This window comes from Uloborus diversus, chromosome 7 (genome assembly GCF_026930045.1).
Source record: "Uloborus diversus isolate 005 chromosome 7, Udiv.v.3.1, whole genome shotgun sequence".
Classification (NCBI taxonomy): domain Eukaryota; kingdom Metazoa; phylum Arthropoda; class Arachnida; order Araneae; family Uloboridae; genus Uloborus; species Uloborus diversus.
The window spans coordinates 124,588,792-124,610,129 of record NC_072737.1 but is presented as its reverse complement, the minus strand read 5'-3'; the positions used below and the strand labels follow the sequence as shown (position 1 = coordinate 124,610,129).

The 21,338-nt window shown below is 32.4% G+C and overlaps 1 protein-coding gene across 3 annotated transcripts in view; it reads right to left on the bottom strand.

Annotated features, from left to right (window-relative positions):
- Positions 1-21,338, bottom strand: part of LOC129225578 (uncharacterized) — a 120,480-nt gene that overhangs the window by 85,586 nt on the left and 13,556 nt on the right. For 2 of the 3 annotated variants that reach the window (XM_054860030.1, XM_054860028.1), the window contains exon 1: positions 6,975-7,096. The exons of the other annotated variant lie outside the window; for it this stretch is intronic. The gene's annotated coding sequence lies outside the window, so the exon portion shown is untranslated. Of the gene's footprint in view, positions 1-6,974; positions 7,097-21,338 lie in introns of those variants that run through there. 3 annotated transcript variants of the gene reach the window in all.

The following is a 21,338-nucleotide window of genomic DNA, read 5'->3' as shown; positions in this document are numbered from 1 at the left end:
TTTTTTCCTATCTTAAATATAAAGTGTTGAAATTTAAATTTTCTTTTAAAGTTCCGTGCTTTTTCTTCAAAGTAATCATGATTGTAACGTGCCCAATTGAGCTCTCCCCCCCCCCCATACACACACACACACAAAATGAAAAAAAAGTCTCTCTCATGAACGTCAATATATGGAGAATTTTAAAAAGATGAATCAAGACAGTTCGAAAGCACTGGAGAGTATGTGACGCCATTCATGCAATATACAATGGCGGTAAATAACTACAGTCGACGCTCATTATAACGACCACACATTATAAAGACCATCCCAATATAACGACCAGTGGTAAAAGCCCCAACTTTATCCCTGTGAATCCTATGTTAATTTGGTTTCGTTATAACGACCGTTCTGTATTGTCTAATCCAATACAGCGACCGAATTCAGCGGTCGCTATTTATGATGCTTTTTCCAATTAAACAAAAGTATAACTTGAAATGACCTTGATTATTGTTTACAGATAGCTGCATGAAATCTTCAATGTAAAATCAAATTTTGATTGGGGGGGGGGGGGGACTATCACTCACCGCAGCACAGAAAAAAAAATGAAGAAAAAAGAGATTTCCGGATTCCAAAGAAAAAGAACTTAACAGATTTATTGGTATAGTTTGGTGTTTGAATCAAATGGTTTTTAAGAGTTTGCTTCTGCACTCAACGGAGGTGAGGATTACAAAAAGGATATCCCTGCAGCTTTGCATCTCTTTAAATCTTTAAAGCAGCATGAAATGAATCCTCAGAAAAGACCATCAAGAATTTTTTCCATCATGCTAATTTTAAAAATCAAAAGTAAACTGAAGCGATTGGTGAGGCAATCCAAGAGGATAAGTCGATGAAGATCAAATGCCGTAAAATTTTTCTAAGAAAATGAAATTTGATGAATCTTTAAACTTTGACGATTATGCTAAAACAAATTATGATTTAGAATGTGTCGAACATCTGTCAAAAGGTAAACTACCTCTCGATATTATGCACAAAAACAAATTGATGTATATCATGATCAGATGATGAAATTGAGACCAAAGTTCCTAATATGAAAAATGTTTCGAGTTCTAGAGGTATTCAAAATGTTTCTTTGAAAGGCAAGAAAAACACTAATTATCATCTATAACTGAAACAGAAAATTATGTTTTGAAAAAATAACATGTGCTAAAAAGGCAAACATGTTTCTGATTTTATCTTCAGAAAGTAAATGATTTATTTGTTAAGTGTGTAATATTTTTTTCCCTATATTTTCTGCTTCAAAATCTGTTTAATATTTTGCACACATGATTTTTCTAGAAACTCCTATGGTAAAAATAATTTGGGCATTTCACTGGAACAACGGGACATGAATGACGCATGTGTATTTTCTTTCGCATGTGTATTTTCTTTTTAATTCCACCTCTTATAACGACCACTCGTTATAAAGACCATTTTCTTTGGGACGGAGATGGTCGTTATATCGAGCGTCGACTGTATAAAAAACACAGACAGATTGTTTTTTAGTAAAACATATTGATTCAAAATAAAATGTTATTTTTCTCCAACTTCTAGGAGAAAGATTCTGCTACTACATAAAATGATATCACACTATATTTTGCATATTTAAATCAGTTATTCATTTGACTGAGATATTTTTAATGCCGACAGACGGAAATTCCTAAAAACAAGTTAATTTTTTCCACTGACTCCCGCCGGAACAATGATTAAAGATACCTACGTTTATATTTTCGCTTCAAATATAAAATGTAACAGTGAAACCCAAGAAAAAATTTTCAAAAATGAAATTGTAAACAACTAATTTTCAACAATTTTTTCCTAATCATTGAATATTACTAACAGCCTTGGTTTTAAATTTTCCTAGCAACATTTTTTCGGTAAAAAGGTAGTACTTAAAATAAATTTTTCCTATTGTTATTTTAATCTAAAAACGCGTTGAAAGAACAGGTTTTTTTAAAAACTAATCCAATGTCTGTACTTTTATGAAGGAAAAAAGAAAAAGGGAAGAATGAAATGCTTTTCGCAATAAGTAGGAAGATAAAAAAAATATGATACTTCAACTTGAAAGTAAATCGTAAGTGGAATTTAAAAACTCGTCATTAAAGAAATTTTTTAAAAAATCACTTTTTAAAAGAAATTTTTAAATATTTTTCATCATTAAAAATTATTTAATGAAGAAATAGATTATTTTAACCCATGGGAAAAGATGAAAATAAGGATAAGTAGTTTACATTTAAAAAATGGCGATAGGAATAGAAAATTCATCATTGAAAATTAGATAAATTTGATAAAAAGATATGCCTTTACCAATGCAAAAAGAGTCAATAAATAACACTTTGTATTTCATCGGGGAATACAAAGCTACTGGGGAAAAAGTTTTACTGACCCGAAGAAAAAATAAGAAACAGAAACCTTAAAAATCCTCTAAAAAGAAACATAGTAGTTGTAAAGTGAACTTTATATTTTACAACTAGGAAGGCAAAGATTTAAGGCATTAAAAACATTCTTTATTCTCGGCAAATAGAGCATTTACAGAAACAATTTTGTTTTCATTAGTAAATTGGTGACTAAAAATGACGAAAAATAAAACAAACTACAATGTTAAACACAACTGCTCTTTTAAAGTAAAGATATATACAAACAAGTTATTTCGAAAGCTGTATTTTTAAACTACAGTGCTGGCTAAATTATTAGACTAAAGAGTTTTTTTTTTCTTTTTTTTTTTTTTTGTACACTATTTGTACTAAAATACTATTTGTTTTGCTGTTAAAGTACAGTACATACTGTACACTGATTATTACGTTATTTTAGCATAATTTTTGCAGGTGGCAGCACTGTCTGCTTTGTTTATGTTCTTTGTTTATCTACCTACCAGGAACGTAACCTCAATCAGCTCAAACAGTCCACTAGTTCTTGTTCTTTTTATTAGTGTGTTCTGTTATATTTAAAGTTAGTTTTATGTAATTAGTGAGTATGTTCATGTGAGTATATACAATAGTGAGTATAAGCAATTTTTTACCTCCTTTTTTAAAAAGTTAAGAAATGGTGTAAACTTTGTGAAAAGTATGCCAAAAAGACTTAAGAGCTCATCAGGAACAAGGGAATGCATACTAAATATTAGATAATTATTTCACTGTTCGTTAATGTGTCTATAGTAATGTAATCAATAAAGAATTTGCATTTTAAAACAGTCTTAGTCCAATGATTTGGCCAACGCTGTAACTTATTAAATGTCAAATGCTTATTTAGTACTGGTAAGATGTAATCCAGTGCGTTACTTACTGAGTGTTAAGCGTATTTAGTATTAATAAGAACTTGAAATGCTTCTTATTTTAGCATTGAATTTTCTGGCATTCATTACTAAGCTACATTAAAGCATAACAACGTAAATCGCATATGATTAAAACAAAATTTGAACAAAATTATTTACATTTGCATTTGGAATATGTTTAATAAAAAAATTGGTTCAATTGAGTAAAACAAACTACGTGTCGGTATTATTTCAAATTATGGATTTGGATTTGAAAGAGAGCCGAATTTAATTTAACAGCCGTAATTTTAGAGCCGTAATCAATTATTTTTAATGAAGGCGGGTGTAATAAAAATGTTAATGCACTTTCATAAGATGAAAGTGCATGAAAAACATTTTTGACATTTAAGAGACAAATGATGCGACAAATAAGACCAACTTAAGGTTCAGAGGCTAATATCTCGCTCATTTATGTTACAATTGGTTTCAATTTCTGTACTCTCTTCATCAAATGACTCAACAACGAGCTGATGTGTGCATCAAATAACTTTCTTTAACTCCACGTTAATGTAATTTCCCCATTACTGGCCATTTTAACGTGATTCAATAGTTTACTCTCTAAATATCACCAACGGTGGCCAAATTAAAACAGAATTTTAAAAAAAATTGCCAAATTTGTTGCCAAGTTGGCGACCAAAAGACTGGCGATATATCGCCAAGTGTCCACCAAATTATAACACCATTTGAGTTTGCATCCAAATTAACAATGATTTCCCCCCAAAAAGTGGCAAAAGACCCCTTTAGAAACACCCGAATGCAACCAAAAAGGGAGGTGCTCAACTAGACCCCACTAGGAGTTTACGTACCAAATTTCAACTTTCTAGGGCATACCGTTCTTGAGTTATTCGACATACATACGCACATATGCACATCTGCACGTACATACATACGTACGTATGGACGTCACGAGAAAAGTCGTTGTAATTAACTCGGGGAGTATCAAAATGGATATTTCGGGTGATTATACGTTCTAAGTCACTTCTCCGTGTGTGGTCGTGTTGAAAAAAGCCCAACATTAATTCGGGGGTGAGCAAAACGGAAATAAAGGCCAAATTTTGAGTGAAATTTTTTTCGCGAATACAATACTTCCTTTTTCAGAAAAGGAACTAAAAATAAAGCACTCCTAATTTCCTTTAGTTTTTCCTTGACAAAAATAAAATTAATTAATTAATTAAGAATGAAAATAAAAGCAAATCATCTCAACAATGACTATTTCATAGTAAAAACCAGGGCGGAGTTGGAGTTGAAGTCGTGCAATTGGAACTGGTCTGATTTTGGGGTAAAGGAGTCGGAATCGGAGTCAGGAGTCGCAGGCTTTAAAATTCCAAGAGTCGAAGATGGTCATTTCCCTTCCGAGTCTATTTCTACCAAGGCTGCCGTGCCGGTTCAGAGTCTCATTCGTGAAAGCAGAGTCGGATTGGTTTTGGGGTAAAAGAGCCGGAGTTGGAATCGAATGCCCTAAATTTCTAGGAGTCGCGGACCCCAACTCGATAGCCTTAGTGAAAATCTTTGCGCTTTGACTTCATTTCATTTTGATTCAGACATATTTATCTCTGACTTGCGTCCATGGTAAGTTTACGAAAGATTTTATTTCGAGTTTTATAAACAACTTTTTTCTACTTCTTGAAATTAAAAACGAACTCAGAATCACGACATCAGACGCGCTTCATTTTCAATATTTGGGTACTTTCTCCTGACGGTGTCAATGTTAAAATTTTTTGCTCTTAAAATAGCTAAAGAAAAATTTTAAAATATCTTTTCTATACATCTTCTGCATCAAGAGCTTTTCCAACAAATTTTGTTGGAAGCAAATCTGTCTTTAAGGTCGGGATCTGGGTTCGCCTTAAATGTCCCCGTAGGTGTTAATATTAAGCTTTTTTGAATTGTTCAAAATTGAACAAAAAATTGTTCATACCAGAAAATGAAACATGGGATTGAGGTGTATTTGCTGAGATCTTTCGAACAAAAGAAAGGTTCTTCAAATCGGACTATTCAGGTTTTCCTTCAAACTTCTGTAGTTCTTGCCTTATCTTTCTGCCTTTGGGCAGCAACTTACCGCTTAATACCCAAGCTTTGCCCTCAATTTACGAGTTGAACTGCACCATGTCTGCGGACTCTCGCTGGTGAGATTAATTCACTTTATATACCACTTTGTTGGCACTCTCAGCTTCAATGAGATGACACCTGCCTCCAACTCGGCTATTCCCTATTCCAGATTGATGAGCCCAAACAAGGGCGAAACTGTAGTCTCTGGATAGGATTACCGAGTTGTCGGTACATTTCATGTTATTCACTCAAAAGTTAATGAGGGGATAGACAGATAGACAATTTCAAAACCCATTTTTCCAATTTTTAAGTTTCCGATATTTATTTATTCATTTATTTTTTTTTCTTTATTTTCAAGCGATATTTTTAAGATGCTTTAACTCTTCTTTCATGCTTTTTTCTTAATACTTATACTTTTACGGGAAAGTAGGCTAAAAAATATAATTAAATATTTCATGGGTATGTGTCGGTTTTTTCTTTACGTTATGAAATCACAATAAAAAGGAATTCAAATTATAATCCTTTTTCTCTTAGAATAAGTGGACTTCATTGTATTTATAGTATACTATAAAATTATCATAACGCGCCTTAAATAACAACGACATCCGTCATTACGTAAGTTTCGAATTCTAATACGACGGCTTTGCCTTAAAAAAAAAGAAAAAAAAAACTTTAATATATACAAGTTTCTTTAGTAATTAGTACATAATAACAAGTTGTATTTAAAACAGTTCCAAATTTTTCTCCTTACGCAGAATAAAAATGGTATTTTTCTTTACGTATTGCAAATCTTGATTTTTTAATTATTTTTTTCCTGTATGGAAACAACCTTTCGAGTGTTAATATAATCGTGTGTTCATCTGATTTGCATTTGAAAAAGATATTACAATTACCAAAATAATTTTAACTGTTGCAAACTATTTTCAGTTCAAAAAAAAAAGGATTTACCCTCTAAGTGCAAAAATGAGGAATTAATATCAAAAATATATTTTTCAGAATTTAAACCTGAATTAATCAGGAAAAAAAATGTCAAAACCAGGTAAAAGTGAAGTCGAAGTTAATAAATCGTCTGCTTGGAAAACAAATTGCACTCAAAATGAATCAACATTTTTTTCTTAACACTTTATAAGAACAGTAATTCTCAGTATGCATTGCGAAGATTAATTTTTATTCATTTCTTTATTTTTATAATACGGGAAAATAATTTTTCCAGTGTTACTCTTGTCATCTGTTTATCTGATTTTCATGTGGAAAAGATATTACAAAAACCAAAATAGTTTTAACCGTTGAGAATTATTTTCAATTCAAAAACGAAATGCTTTATTCGAAAATGCTTAATAAACACCTAGTACTAAGGGGGGGAAAAAGAATTCATCTCAAAAAATATTTTTCAGTATTTATGCCTGAGCATTTTCAGAAAAAGAAATGCAGAAATTAGTTTAGAGTAAAGACAAAATAAATAAATTGTCCGCTTTAAAATCAGGTTACATTAAAATTAAGCTTCATCTTTTTCGCTTGGATTAAATGTATGTTTTGTGACAAACTTAATGGGGTTTTTTCAAGCAAAGTGAGAAATTTAAAAAAGAAAAAAAATATAACTTACCGCTTAGTTCCCCCAAAAAGTTTTGCGCGTCGAAATGCGTCAAGGACAGAGCAGGCAAACGATTTCTCCGTGAGGTGACTTCGTCGAGGAGTGCTGTTTCAAGTGAACTTCGAGAGCTTTCACGTGACTTATATACCCTCCAATGAGAGCTTTGTTTTCAATTCGTGGTAGAAGAAGGGGGTATTATCGGGGGAGGGGCATGCGTAAACTAAAATTGCAAAGAGCTGCATGACCTATCAGGTGGGTGGAAATAATTAAATCGGCGGTTGTCATTTCTCTTTGCGCAGTGTGATAAGAGAGAAAAAAAGATACAGGCTTGAAAAACAGGATTTTCAGACGACAAAATGCAAGTACAGTCATGTTTGGTCACCATTTTGAAGTGTATACCCTAATTTTAAGTTTTACGGGTCTCTATAACTAGTTTTCTCTTTGTTTCTCATCCATTGTAATTCAAATTTCAAATATGGCGGCTTCTTTTAGTTGAAGCAAAACTAAAACATGCTGTTTTAATAATTAACTGAACGTTACCTATACATTTCCTTATTTCTTAAAATTATTCGGGCTTATAGTTTGAAACTTTGTTTTTTTGTTTTTACTTTTTTGACTTATGAATAATTTAATAATATGTCTACTTTTTACAACTTTTAATGTACAAGAATTTTATTTGATCTTTTTGTTCACAGTATTTTTCACATGGTATTTGCATAGAATGCAAAGCAGAAAATTAAAAGAAACAGTTTAATCTTAACATTTGAAAAAAAATAAATAAATAAATAAATAAATAAACCCAATTTATAATTTTTTACAAATTTAAATCCACTGCCTCTCTCTCTCTCTATCTATCTATCTATCTTTTTTTTTTTTTTTTTTTTTCAATTTCTCATTTGACCGTTACTTTCTAACCGTGATACTTTACTACTTTTACTGATATAGTTAAGAGTACCATTGTGTTATAAAATGATCAACCTTCAAACATTACTTCAATAAGAATTCATTGCAGATATATTGATTAATAAAATGTATTCAAGTTATTTGTGGAAAAAACATTCAATATTATAGTTGAAACCCATATAAGTAATAATGAAAAAAAAATAATATAAATCATCATTTTTGGTTAATCAACTTTAGGGGTTGTTTCATATGGTTTTATGCAGTTGTTGCATAAAACCATATGTTGTTTTTGATAGGACATGCTTGAAAAAAAACATAGATTTGATCATTTCTTTAAATGATTTGATAAAGTTTAATATTTATTAATAATTATTTTAATTGGCGCGCAGACTGAAATTCATTTTTTATGCTTCTGCATATGGCCGCACAAGTGATGAAATGATTTTCACTGATATCATTAGAGCACAACGCTTTTATTTTATTTATTTATTTATTTATTTTTTGAGCAATCATGATTGCTTATTGCTTTCATTTGACTGTTTTTGGCGTGCTATCATTTTATTTTCCCACCAGCACCCCCTGCCAGCACCACCGCCACGTCGACCGGCCTCACGATGAGGCTGCTTCTCTTGCGAAAGCCGTCTCCAGGTTGCATCCATGTCCTACACACACGCGCATACATACACAACTACACACACACACACACACACACGCACACATACACACACATACACAAACACATACACACACATACACAAACACATACACACAAACACAAACATATACACACACACAAACACATATACACGCGCATACATACAGACACCTACACATACATACAACTACCCACACATTCATGCCTGCACACAGACACAAACACACATGACTACACACACATATACATACCCCGCCCCCACGCACACAAACACTCATACACACAACTACCAACACTCATGCCTGCACACAAACACACATGCCCACATACACATACCCTCTACACACAAACACACATAACCCCTCCCCACAAACAAACACACACGCCTACATAGACACACACACTCGTGATTGCGAAAAACATAATTTTAATTCAAGATGACAAAATTCAAATTATTTTATTTATTTATTTTTTTTTTTTTTTTTTTTTTTTTTTTTTTTTTTTTTGATGGTATTAAAGAAAGGTGGTTCGGGACTCTAGCCTGAATACTTTCTGAAATTGAAGTCTTAAGAACGCGATAGCAAGACTATATTTAGTAACATTAGGGTCCGCAATTTTTCGAAATGAAAGCTCCAATTTTAAGCGATGTTGTTAGGTGCTCGAGGTCTTTCGCCTGGAAATTTAGGAAAATTGAAGATTTGAAAACAAAATTTGAGACGTACCGTATTGATTTTAGCTGAGGTGGAGGGGTTGGATGTTCGGAGGAGTAGCATTTTGAAGACTTTTGTATTTTCAGACAACATAGAAGAAGAAGTTAAAAGGAAAAAAATAGGACGGGGGGGGGGCAATCAGCTGATCAATAAACTGTAACCTTTAAAAATTTCTAATTCAAAGGTTTCTTTTTCAATGAAATTAAGATTTTCCCCAATATTATTACTCTCATTAAAATCACTTAGTTTTCTTAAGGCGTGACCTTTTCATCTCTTCAATAATAAAGAACATTTTTAACAAACATTCAACTCAGCATTCTGGGGAATGAGACACGGGCCCTAACCTCCAGTACCTCCCTCGTGGGCCCATTATTGGAACCTTTTTGGACAGTTTTTCGAGCGCGACTGAACTTGCGCTGAACTGAGCGAGCGCAGTCTTGGAAACCCCCCTGCGAGACGCATTTCTCTCCGCCGAAACGGACGATGACGTCATTGACGCGAAGCGCAGCGGGGAAAACGCAGTCTTGGAAACCAGAGCTTTAGATCCCAGAGCCTTCGGTTTCGGAAACTGAGATGGGCACAGTAGGTTTTGCTCATCTAGAGTTATCGCGTCACTGAGTTCAGTTATTTTTAGTTTAATAAGGAGTTTTAGTACATCTTTTGCTTCTACTGAAAATCCAATTCAGTCAAAAGACAACCAACAAAAATTGTTTGCTTAAGTAATTGTTTAGACTCAATACAAATTGATTTCAATATAGCAACTTCCAGTTTCTTTTTTTTTTTCGTTTTTTTTAGACGCAATGGGTATGAGATAATGCTTGGGGGGAAAAATTATATTGGTTGTGTATGCATATCAAATGATGTATAACACACAACACATAAAAATGTTTGTATGAAAAACTAGCGAAAAATTATGGAATTAAAAACGTTTCTTATAAAAAAAACTATTAAAAGTATTTTTTTCTTACCTATCAACGTTGTTTGAAACATTTTATTCACATACTATCCATAACAAATAATAGTTTAGCTAAATAAAGCGAAAAAGTTACAGTTTGCAAGAATTCACGCCCAATTTTCTTGGACACCGCGCCTTATTAAAAAAAAAAATATATATTAAGAGTATTTTTTAACATATTAACGTTCTTTGAAATATCTTATTCAAATACTGTCCATAATAAATAATATTTTAGCTGCGTGAAGCGAAAATGATGCAATTTGTACGAATTCACCCCAATTCTAATTTCTTAGGCAAGCGGCAGGTTTTGATTACTTGTTACTCCAAACTTAATTGCAACTCACTGTGAGTCCCTATTTAATAAAATAATCTTCATACGTATATTAACCACAAAATAATTACTTAATATCATAGCCGAATACTAGCTATTTCAGAGATAATGAGTCCTCATGCAATCAATATAATGGAATAAGGCATCCTTCTTTATAGAAAGAATAACAGAACTTTAATAATCGAAAAACATTTTCTTTTAATTTCCTTTTATTAAGAAGTTATCATCCGCCTAAAAGAAATCCAAATGGAAATATTGAATTTAAAATGTCTTTAAAAAATATTTCAGGAAGGGCGCTTTTGTTTGAGTTATTAGTCACTATTTAAAATGACATTGCTAGTAGAGAAAAAACAAATCCTTGGGGAATAAAATTATTGATTTTTTGTGCTCTGATGCTTAACACAAAAATATCTAATTTCATTCTTTGCTGTACGTTCTTTTTCCATATAGAAGTTAGTATAATTAGTTTTTTTTTGGGGGGGGGCGATATTTTATATTAATAATTTTTTCATTTTTTCAAATAGGGGTTTCTTTATTTTAACAGTTTTACTTTTAATGCACCAATATCGGTCATTTTTTATTCACATCACAATCAACTCTTATTTTCATTTTAACATGGTCCAATTTTTTTCATGGAAAAACAAAATATTGTCTGTAATACTTTTAAATTTTTGTTTCCCAAACTGTACTTTTATTTAAATTCAGAGTTCTGTTTCAGTTTGTATAAAGAAGGCTGAATTTTCCAACAACAGTTCTGGTTAAAAATTATAATCTTATGTCTCTTGATTTTTGTTCTTTATTACTAGTTTTTATGTAAAATTTAATATTTTTATTTAAAGTATGTTTTTAATAAGTTAATTTAAATCCTTTTAAATGCAAACCCTGCAAAGTGATCTTCTCACCAGATTTTTTTTTTTTTTTTTTAAAGAATGAAATAAAGCAAGTTTGTTAATATTGAAATTATGAAGTGAAAATATTTTTTCAGCACTATGGTAAATCCACCAGTAATCGACACCCACAGTAGTTAATAACACTGCACTAGTAGTTGACTTATTAAGAAAAAAGCGAAATTAGGAAGACCGACAGAGGCGTCAAAAAATAAGCTAGAATTAAGCTGAAAGTTAAGCATTGTAATTTAAACAATATTTTATAACTTCGTAATTTTGGTACATTTTTATAATTTCTCCTGTTATTTTTTTTCTTTATAGGTGTGAATCACTAATACAGTGTCAACAACTAATGTGGATGTCAACTACTTGTGGTTTTACCTTAAATAAAATAGATTGATTTTTGAAATCATGTATTTTATTAAAGATAAGTAAGAAGAAAATATGACTCTTTGCTTAAGGCAAACTTAGAAACAAATTATTTCTGAAAATTTTACTGAAGCAAAATAAATTGTAATGTTAAGAACATGTACTCGTTTAAATCCGTGTTCCGGTTGGTTCAATGATTACTTCAATTTGCTTCCAATTTAATTTTCCGTCTTTTTTATCAGATATATTTTTCGTCGTAAACTATTTGACGGTTCTTGAAATCAAAACATTTCTTAAATAAACAAAACTTTAAACTATTTTAATGATTTTTTAATGCAATAGCAGAGCTATTCTACCGTCTCGAGTGGAAAAAATTAGCAGAAAAATTTCCTTACACGTAAAAATCATTTGAGACTAAAAATTACACATTTGCTGGTCTTGTGAAAAAACTTTACCCTTGTTATTTGTTCAGCAAAATTTATCCTCCAAATTCACAATTCAAATAAACTACAGGAGACGCTGTACTCTCTGGTGGCGAATGGTGGCTGAAAGAGGTAAATCCAAGACCCTACTCACTTGATAAGCCATGTTCAGTGAGACATCTGCCTTGTTCACGCAAAATTTTTTCTCCCAATTCGCAATTCAAATAAATTATAGGAGGCGCTGTTCTCTCGGTGGCTAATGGCGACTGGAAGAGGTAAATCCAAGACCCTGATCACTTGCTGAGCCCTGTCCAGTGAGACATCAGCCTTGTTTACACAAGTTTGAAAGGTTTTACCTCCTTAGTTAATTTCTTAAACAACCGCAAGATGGCGTATTCAAACTCCACAAGTTTAAATATCTTTTTTGATTGTAATTTTTTGAATGGAGTTTATTTTTCACGAGCAGGACAAACTTTTGAACATCAGTTTCAGACTTCTCATTTCCAGCAAAATGTCTTCCGACAATATTACAATGTTTTGAAAATATACGGTTAATTTTGCTTTCTTGCTAATTCTTTTTTACAAATACAAATTCAAATGTAATGACCAGCAACAGGCTCTTGGCCCAGCTAGGCTGGTTCTAATTAATTAGTAGTCCTCGATGAAGATCAAAGGCCCTCTTAAAGCTATTCACCCCCTTGTTCATTACCACCTCTTTCGGTAAGCTGTTCCAAGTGCCCACAAGACTAATAAAGTAGTAATTTTTCCAAATATCCAGATAATTTCATAAAGAAATACATATACATAGTGGACCAATCCAAGGGAAATCAGGCATATTGTCTTGTCCGTCGCAGCTCTATATTTTATATCAAATGCAACATATTTAAAAAATGTAATAGACAAAACCTTTCTATCAGAGAAATCTCACATACATTTGGGCTTTCAGAGCCAAAAAATATATACATATTGTTCATTACACGGTTTGAAAGAAAAGAAATTTATATACATGTTTACTTCGATTCAAAGTTTGTGCATGCAGTAGCTGGTTATCATTTAAGTTTTAACCCGTATTTTTATGATTTTTAAAGTTTAAAAAGAAAGTTCCAGTTTGCATTACATTAAGGTGTAAAATGGTACATCGTTGCCAAATATCCACTAATGAGGCTCAGTTTTAGGAAAACACATCTAGATATCTAGATACGCAACCTAATTTCGCCAGCAAAAGAAGTAGTTTCAAAAGTCAAGATAATATATTTCTTAACATATCAGCTTGACTTTAGTAAATGACGCAAGTAAATCTATGATTGAAATAAAATTAACATATTTTCGAGAAAATTTATTTAAATTGGAAAACTTAAATAAATACATGTGAAAAGGGAAAGTTCCTTGTAAAGGCAAATAAAACTTAGCTGAAGAAAACAACTTAAAAAAGACTTAGGTAAAATCATAGGTTTAATTTAGCATTCCGAACATTTTTCAACAACTTTGGATTTACTTTGTTGTGATATTATTAATCACTTAATTAAACTTATTTCCTTTCTAAACACTTTAAGATTTTTAATTAATTTGTACTGATACATAAATAAACGAGAGAGAGAGTGGTTCCAATTTTCTCACAAAAATTAAATGTGGCTACGGAAATAATCAAGACAATGTTTCAGATACAGGGTATTCTGAAAAATACTGACTGTTTTTAAAAATTTATAACAGGAAAACGGTAAATGATAAAAAAAAAATTCTTGCAGAAAATTCATGTCGTGGGTCGTAAATTTTTTCACCTCTGAGTTCCAAATTTTAGTTGAAAATTTTTTCAATAGATGGCGCTGCAGGTAGTAAGCCAGTAAATCAGAAAAAAAAAATAGAAAATTACATCATATTTTTTCGAAAACAATAAACAAAAGAACAAAACAATATTTTCAAACAATCGTCGGCTGTAATCTCATGTCGCAATCGGAGGGAAAATCGGTGAATTTCAATTCTTCTTCTTTGACTTACTGGCTTACTATGTGCAGCGCCATCTATTGAAAAATTTTTGAACTAAAACTTGGAACTCCGAGAGAAAAATTTAGGGTACACCACATGCATTTTCTCCAAGAATTTGTTTTTTATCATTAACCGTTCTCCTGTTATAAGTTTTTGAAAACAGTCAGTCTTTTTCAGGACACCCTGTAGATTTCCTGTGACTAACAAAATGAGAGCATAAGTTCTATACTCCATTGAATAACTTCAAAAGGCACTGAAGAGATGTTCAAAGTAAAATCCATACGTTGTTGTTTCATAATTTACAATGACGAAATATAACTAGCGTAATACTGATTTTGTCCGATGTTTCTCACGACAAGATTGTATTCTGCGGAAAATTTGCATTCGTTTAATACTCGTTGCACTGAAACAGTGCTGATACTTCGGCAGGTCAGAAATATCGAAAGAGAGAACTTTACCAGGGAGAAGTTCTAGAGAAAGGCTTCTAACGTAGAACAGAAAAGATGTCACAAGTGATAACTATATCCCATGCGTATTGGATGTATTTATTTTGTGTTAACCCACCCTCGCATTTCCAAAACACTATGTCAAGGACGGATAACAGGGCGGGGCGATCGCCCCTTCCTTGGGGTTCTCTTCCTCGGCATTTTTTTCAAATCTTAGTGGTAAAACAAAAGAGCAGGCTATCTTTGACATGACGTAAAGGAAAGGATCCAGATTCGAATCTCCCTCCCGGAAACTATGGAGGTAACATGTTATTGAAGTTTCAAAACGCCAACGATCAACAGTCGGGGAACATTCAAATTTTATGGGGTTCCTTGATTGTTCAAAAAGGAATGGGCCCGACTGTTGATCCATCTATTCTGCTTTTGAATTTATGATTTGTCTCATGTGTGTATCGATTATAAAAATATTTCAATGGTGTAGTTATTCAGTAGTACTTAGTAACATTCTAAACTACTGGGCTTATATTTTTTTTTTCTTTTTAGTTGCTTTGGTTTTTACGCAGTCGGGTTTTTTGTTTTTATTTAATAATTATTTTTAAATTTAAAAACTGCGTATTAGTACAATTAAAAAATGAAATTCTTTTTAGTATCCCATAAAACTTTTTTTCCACGGAACACTAAAATAAAAGCTTCTTATGACTCGAAAACGCTTGTATGCATACTAGCAATTTTGCAAGTCAAAACGTTGTTTACTCACTTGACTTCCACAAGCCTACTTTGTATGACTACTTAGTATGGGTTTATATTATATTTCTTTAAGCTCACCCAACTTTACTACTTAGTATGGGTAAAGCTTTACATAGCACAATTCATTAACTTTTGATAACATAAAAAAATGATAATAACTTACATCGGAGCGTATTGAAATCTTTCAACGAAATTTGTCGAAATAGTAAAGAGTTGATGACTAAACCGCATGATATTATTTTACTGAATTTTATTATTTTTTTTTTTAATGAAAACTCACAAATTTAACTGGGGATTTTTCTTTTTCTTATATGTAAAACAAATAAGCAAACCATCATTAAAATTTATATCCTTGAGTTTCTTTTTTTTTCTGGTTCATTTGATATTGAATGAATCCTCAGTCACTTTTATTCTTTAAGTTAGTTAGAAGATACTCATGTTGTTCTAACAATACATTGGCACATCATTAAATAACAATCATCAGAAGAGATTTCTTGAAATCAAACTGCCTTTTTTTTTTTAATTATATTATACTTGATTCGAAAGAAAAAAAAATATTTGCTGTCTTTAATGCTTATATATTGTACTTATTTCCAATTTCCAAGGTATTGCTATTTTTAGCTGCTACGAACTGAGCTTAAAGAAATATTAATAGATTCTAACAAACAACAAAATACCATGAGCCGCGACTATTCATACCACCTGTAGCTTAAACGACTTCACTGACATCCTCCTTAGGAAATTCGAACGCTCCTTTTCGATAATTTTATTCCATTCCTTGCTCTCAAAATCCGTGTTTCATGAATGTGTAACGAGAAATTTATTCATTATAAATTCAAATTTTCCTCTTTGATCTTCTAGAAATAAAATGCATGTGGGGCTTTTCTCAGTCACAAGAGGAGTTTTCTTCAGGACTCAGATGTCATTTTAATATTTGATCGAACATTATCAACTAATGATATAAACGTTGTTTGAAAATAATAAATTTGAAGATCACGTTCTTCGTGTTGTATTTGAAACTAAAAATATTTTTTTTAGTAAATAACAAGTTTACGAAAAATGCGATTTAATAGACTGTAAGCAATGATATTCTAAGAATTCGCACAGAAAACTCAACACACTATCCCAAGAATAGGTTCACATTCGGAAAGAATATAACACTACAGAACTGGAATGAAGAACACAACGCAATCAATTAGGTTGCGTTCGACGAAACTCACCGGTCGACCGGTAAGTAACCGGTTACAAACCGCAGCGTTCTATCATGTATCGGTTACCTCACCGGTTACCATTTTAAGCTGTTGATTGGTGGATTGGAGCCCGTGATCATTAGCTGTCACGTGATTAACTAACCGGGCGCTACCGGTCGAGCTCGTCAAACGTAAGCTTAGAATACTAATCGAAGTTAAAGTATTTTTGACCTGTTGCCACTATTTTTTGAGAAAATATGTAGATTAAATCTATATATATATAGAGAGAGAGAGCGAACGGTGTTTTATTTGTTTGTTTGTTTCTTTGTACTCGATGGCTAGAAGCCCCCATAGCACCTACAGCTCTGAAACTTGGTACAAAATACGAACGTACCCCGGGGGTCTGCACCTTGAAGCCCGAACTCTAAATTTCTAATTCGTTTTTTCGTAATTAACTAATTAAATTGCAATTTCACGTTTTTTAACTAATTAGGGGGTAAAAAATCTCCCCACCCCCTAGCATTATATGTCGTTGAAAAGAGCTTTCATTTCCGAACAAGATGATGTTTGTTCCATTTCTCTCATTTAATTAGAACAGGAGATATAAGCGATTCTAATTGAGATCCTAATGGAGCCAATTATCAAGGCTAAACTTGATTTTTGTTTCTGCAGTGACGTCATCTTCGGTATACGGTTGCTTTCGAATAGTAGAACCGGTGAATTCTTGATTTGGTTCTTACGCTGTTGTCATTTTAGTTAGATTCATTGTGCGAATATTAATTAATTTTCTTTTTAATTAGAAAGTCGCTTGGCGAATTTGGCGATAAACAATGTAGTTGCGGATTATCTGTTCATTTCGCAAAATATTTTAGATTTCCAAGGATTGCATTTAGGTTTTCAAAGGGTGTTCAAGCATTTAAGTTAAAAAATATGATCACTGATTATTTGAAATCAGACGGGGGGGGGGAGGTTTTTTTTTTTTAAATTCTAGGGGTTTTTTTTTTTTCCTTTTCTCAGACGATAACTTTTCTGTAGTTAAATTTTTCATGCGGGATGCGGGATTTCCTTTTTGTCCTAGCTATACAAAGTTTTTTAATTGTGTTGTTTTTCTGCTGGAGAGTTGACTCCTTTTTCGTACGGGATACGGAATTTCTTTTTTTGTCCTGGATGTACTGTGATTTTTAATCGCAATCGCTTACCGCTGTAGGCGTCAAACTAGGCGTAAAAACAAGGGGGAGGGGAGTGGGTTTTTTTATTAAACGGACTTTCTTTAAATTCTTAGCACGGGCATCGCCGTGCGGGTACAGCTAGTATATATATATATATTAAAACCCCTCCTAAAGGACACCCCTCAACGGTAGACACCCCTCTTGTGCGGACACTTTTTAATTCCCCGGTTTCAAGGCAAATAACATTATTAAGCCCCTGTCCTGTGGACACCCCTCTATTGCGGACAAAAATAATTGTCCCGTTAGTGCCCACATTAGAGGGATTATATATCCATGTATATTATAGCATACATTTACTATATACATTTTATTTATATTATATTCACATAAGGGAAGGCTGGCTGAAAACGATGCTCATGATATATCAGGTAGTATCTTCAACTTTAAAAATCATTGCATTTTTCAAACTGTTCTCCAAAAACTTTCTTTCGAGACTTTAGTTGAGCCACAAAGCCTTTAAAAAATGATTAATTAAATTAGCTGCTAGAAATATTTTTTTGCATACCATCTTTCATATTCTGATACTTTAATTTACGCCACACTTACTTTATTCAGAAGCAGATTATCTCTGAATCGATATTTTTTTGTCGCATTTATGAAAAGAAATTTCTTGGGCTTCAGAAGGTCGCATAAGGTTTTTGCCTTTTCTTAGCTTTACGAGTAATGAGAATATTTTCAGGGAAGAAAAAAAAATCTTCCCCTGTAGAAAGGTTTTTCCCATTGTTTTAAAATAACAACGTGGAAATATTTATGATGTACTTAATGCTGCTTTTTTAATATGGCAATATTTAATCTCAAAGACCTTCATCGATTTTTTTAATTGTACATAAAAATCCCGAAAATCATTTTTAAAAGACAAAATATTAAACACGTTTTCCTAGCTTTGTCATTCCTGCGTCAAAATTTTTTATCTTTTCTTTTAATATGAAAACTGTATTATTTGTGTGTATGCTGTAAAGATTAATTACATGTTGGGAACGTGGTATAAAGTGAAGTAGCGGGGAAAAGTGAAATGTTAAATTATCTTACACAGTTTGTGACACCACCTATCTAGCAATATTTTATCTATGTCATTAAACTAATAGTTGATTCCAGACCAAAAGAGATAGCACTAAAAATCAAGGTGTATAACAATACGAGTCACTATCAAAAATATATACTTATATTGTAATATTTTGTGGTTTATCAAAACTAATTTTTGTCATTATAAAATGATAAACTATTTGTACTGAATATTTTAGATGTTAATTGATATCTACTGACCTGCTGTGTAGTACTTATTTATTTAACTATTGGGGATGTTTTTTTTAAACGTTTAATATAGGAGAGACTAGGGAGGCTTGATCCATAGGGATACATGATCCCATAGCCAAAAATGTACCAAAATCATTAAGTAGAAATTTGAAACCTGTCAATTATATTTTAAAGTTATACTTGTACATAAAAACTGGCTTTTTTTTTTCAGCCATTTTGGTTTAGCTCAAGAAATAATCGTCTGAATGTGACAAGGGAAACTTTTTTTTTAGGAAAGCATTCCGAAGTTTACATTATTCGTTAAATACAACTTTTAAAAAAAATTCCGAAGTGTAATGTTAAAGTATAGACAGTCTTTAATAATTGAGACATATTTTTAGTTAATTGCCACTGATTGTTAATAATAGAACAAGTATGTTTGTAAAAATCGCATGTTAGGGATACTTGATCGGTTTGTTTAGAGGGATAAATGATCCCAGCGATCAAGTACCCAGGTCAAAATTCATGCTATTACTAGCAACAGAAATATGCTAGCTTTTGCTATTTTTTGCTTTGTCTGCTAGTTATTCATGCTATGATATGCTTTTTTATGCTAGCAAGCATCACATGCTATTCAGCTAGCATACTCAGTAATAGCATGGCAAGCTATCTACAAGCATCATATGCTTATTTGCTGTTCAAGCTTGTTCAAAAGCATGTAGTGCTACGCAGCTTAATAAGCTATTTTAAGCTTTTTTATGCTAGCAAGCATCACATGCTATTCAACTAGCATACACAGTAATAGCATGGCAAGCTATCTACAAGCATCATATGCTTATTTGCTGTTCAAGCTTGTTCAAAAGCATGTAGTGCTATGTAGCTTAATAAGCTATTTTAAGCTTTTTTTATGCTAGCAAGCATCACATACTATTCAGCTAGCATACACAGAAATAGCATAGCAAGCTGTCTACAGGCATCATATGCTTATTTGTTGTTCGAGCTTGTTGAAAAGCATTTAGTGCTACGTAGCTTAATAAGCTTTTATGCTACACATACACACACTTATGCCTGCACACAGACACAAACACATATGCCTACATACACACACGCGCGCGTACACACACAGCACTGCATACGCAACACGCACACATTTGCATACACACACACACGCACCCACACACATGCGCCTACACAAACGCCCACGCTCATTCATACACACACACGCTGGTGATTGCGAAAAACATAATTTGAATTCAAGATGCCAAAAATTCATTTTTTTTTTTTTTTTTGTCCTTCCTTAGGGATTTTTTTTTTTTTTTTTTTTTTTTTTTTGCGCTCTATTATATGCCTTCATGTATACGCCTTCATTTTTTTATGCGCCCTCAAACCTGTGTGCCTTCTGTATTAAGGTTGGCGGGGGACCCAAATAGTGTTACTTTTAAATAAATTCATAAGGCCTCGCTGATTGCCTGCTCAAACAGTAGACTTGTCATTCAGGGGTCAACTGCCCCACACTCCTTGACTACGGGAAATTAATGTATCTACATATAATTTAGCGTATTTTTTGCTATTTCTGGTGTAATTTCCATCAAGTACCATACTTTTTGCACCCACCACCCTGAAAAATTCGAAATGACCTCCTATAAGGCAGATGCTTATCCCCAGTTTCTTTCTCGACCCCGATGTAATACTATTGCATAGTTTAAGAAGGCAATGGACAGTTCCCAGTCCTCTGATATTTGTTAAGCATTAAAACTTTAATAATGAACATAATTGCATAGAAAAACAAAAATGCATTTAAATGAGCGTCCCAATTGTAGGGACTCTAGTGCTAATAATTTTGACGAGAAAAATTAAAAAAAAAATGAATATAACTCATGGAAAGTGAATTGTCAAAGTGTTTTTTTTTTCATTGGTTTGTTATTTTCACACATTTATAGAACAGCGTTTCAACGTATACAAGCAGAGATTTTTTTTAATGAAATTACGCAAGCGCAAAGTGCAAAAAATGTGTACCTTTCATGACGGGAAATTTGGAAAAGCAAACTGTGATTGGCAACGGCAACATTCCGAGCCGCACCACACCACACCAACCAGCATGTTTATTTTGTGCATAGGAGGAAATTTGCGCTGAGATAAGTATTCTTTTAAACCTGTTTTTGAAATTTAACTTAATATTGTAATACTTGTTTGTGCTTGTAATTGTTTTTTATGCAAACTCAAGTGTCTTATCAAACTATTTTACGTTGTAAGCAAAGCATTGTAGCAAAAATGTTTGTTTCCTTGAGTTCGGACAATCTAACGAGTTGTTTTGTT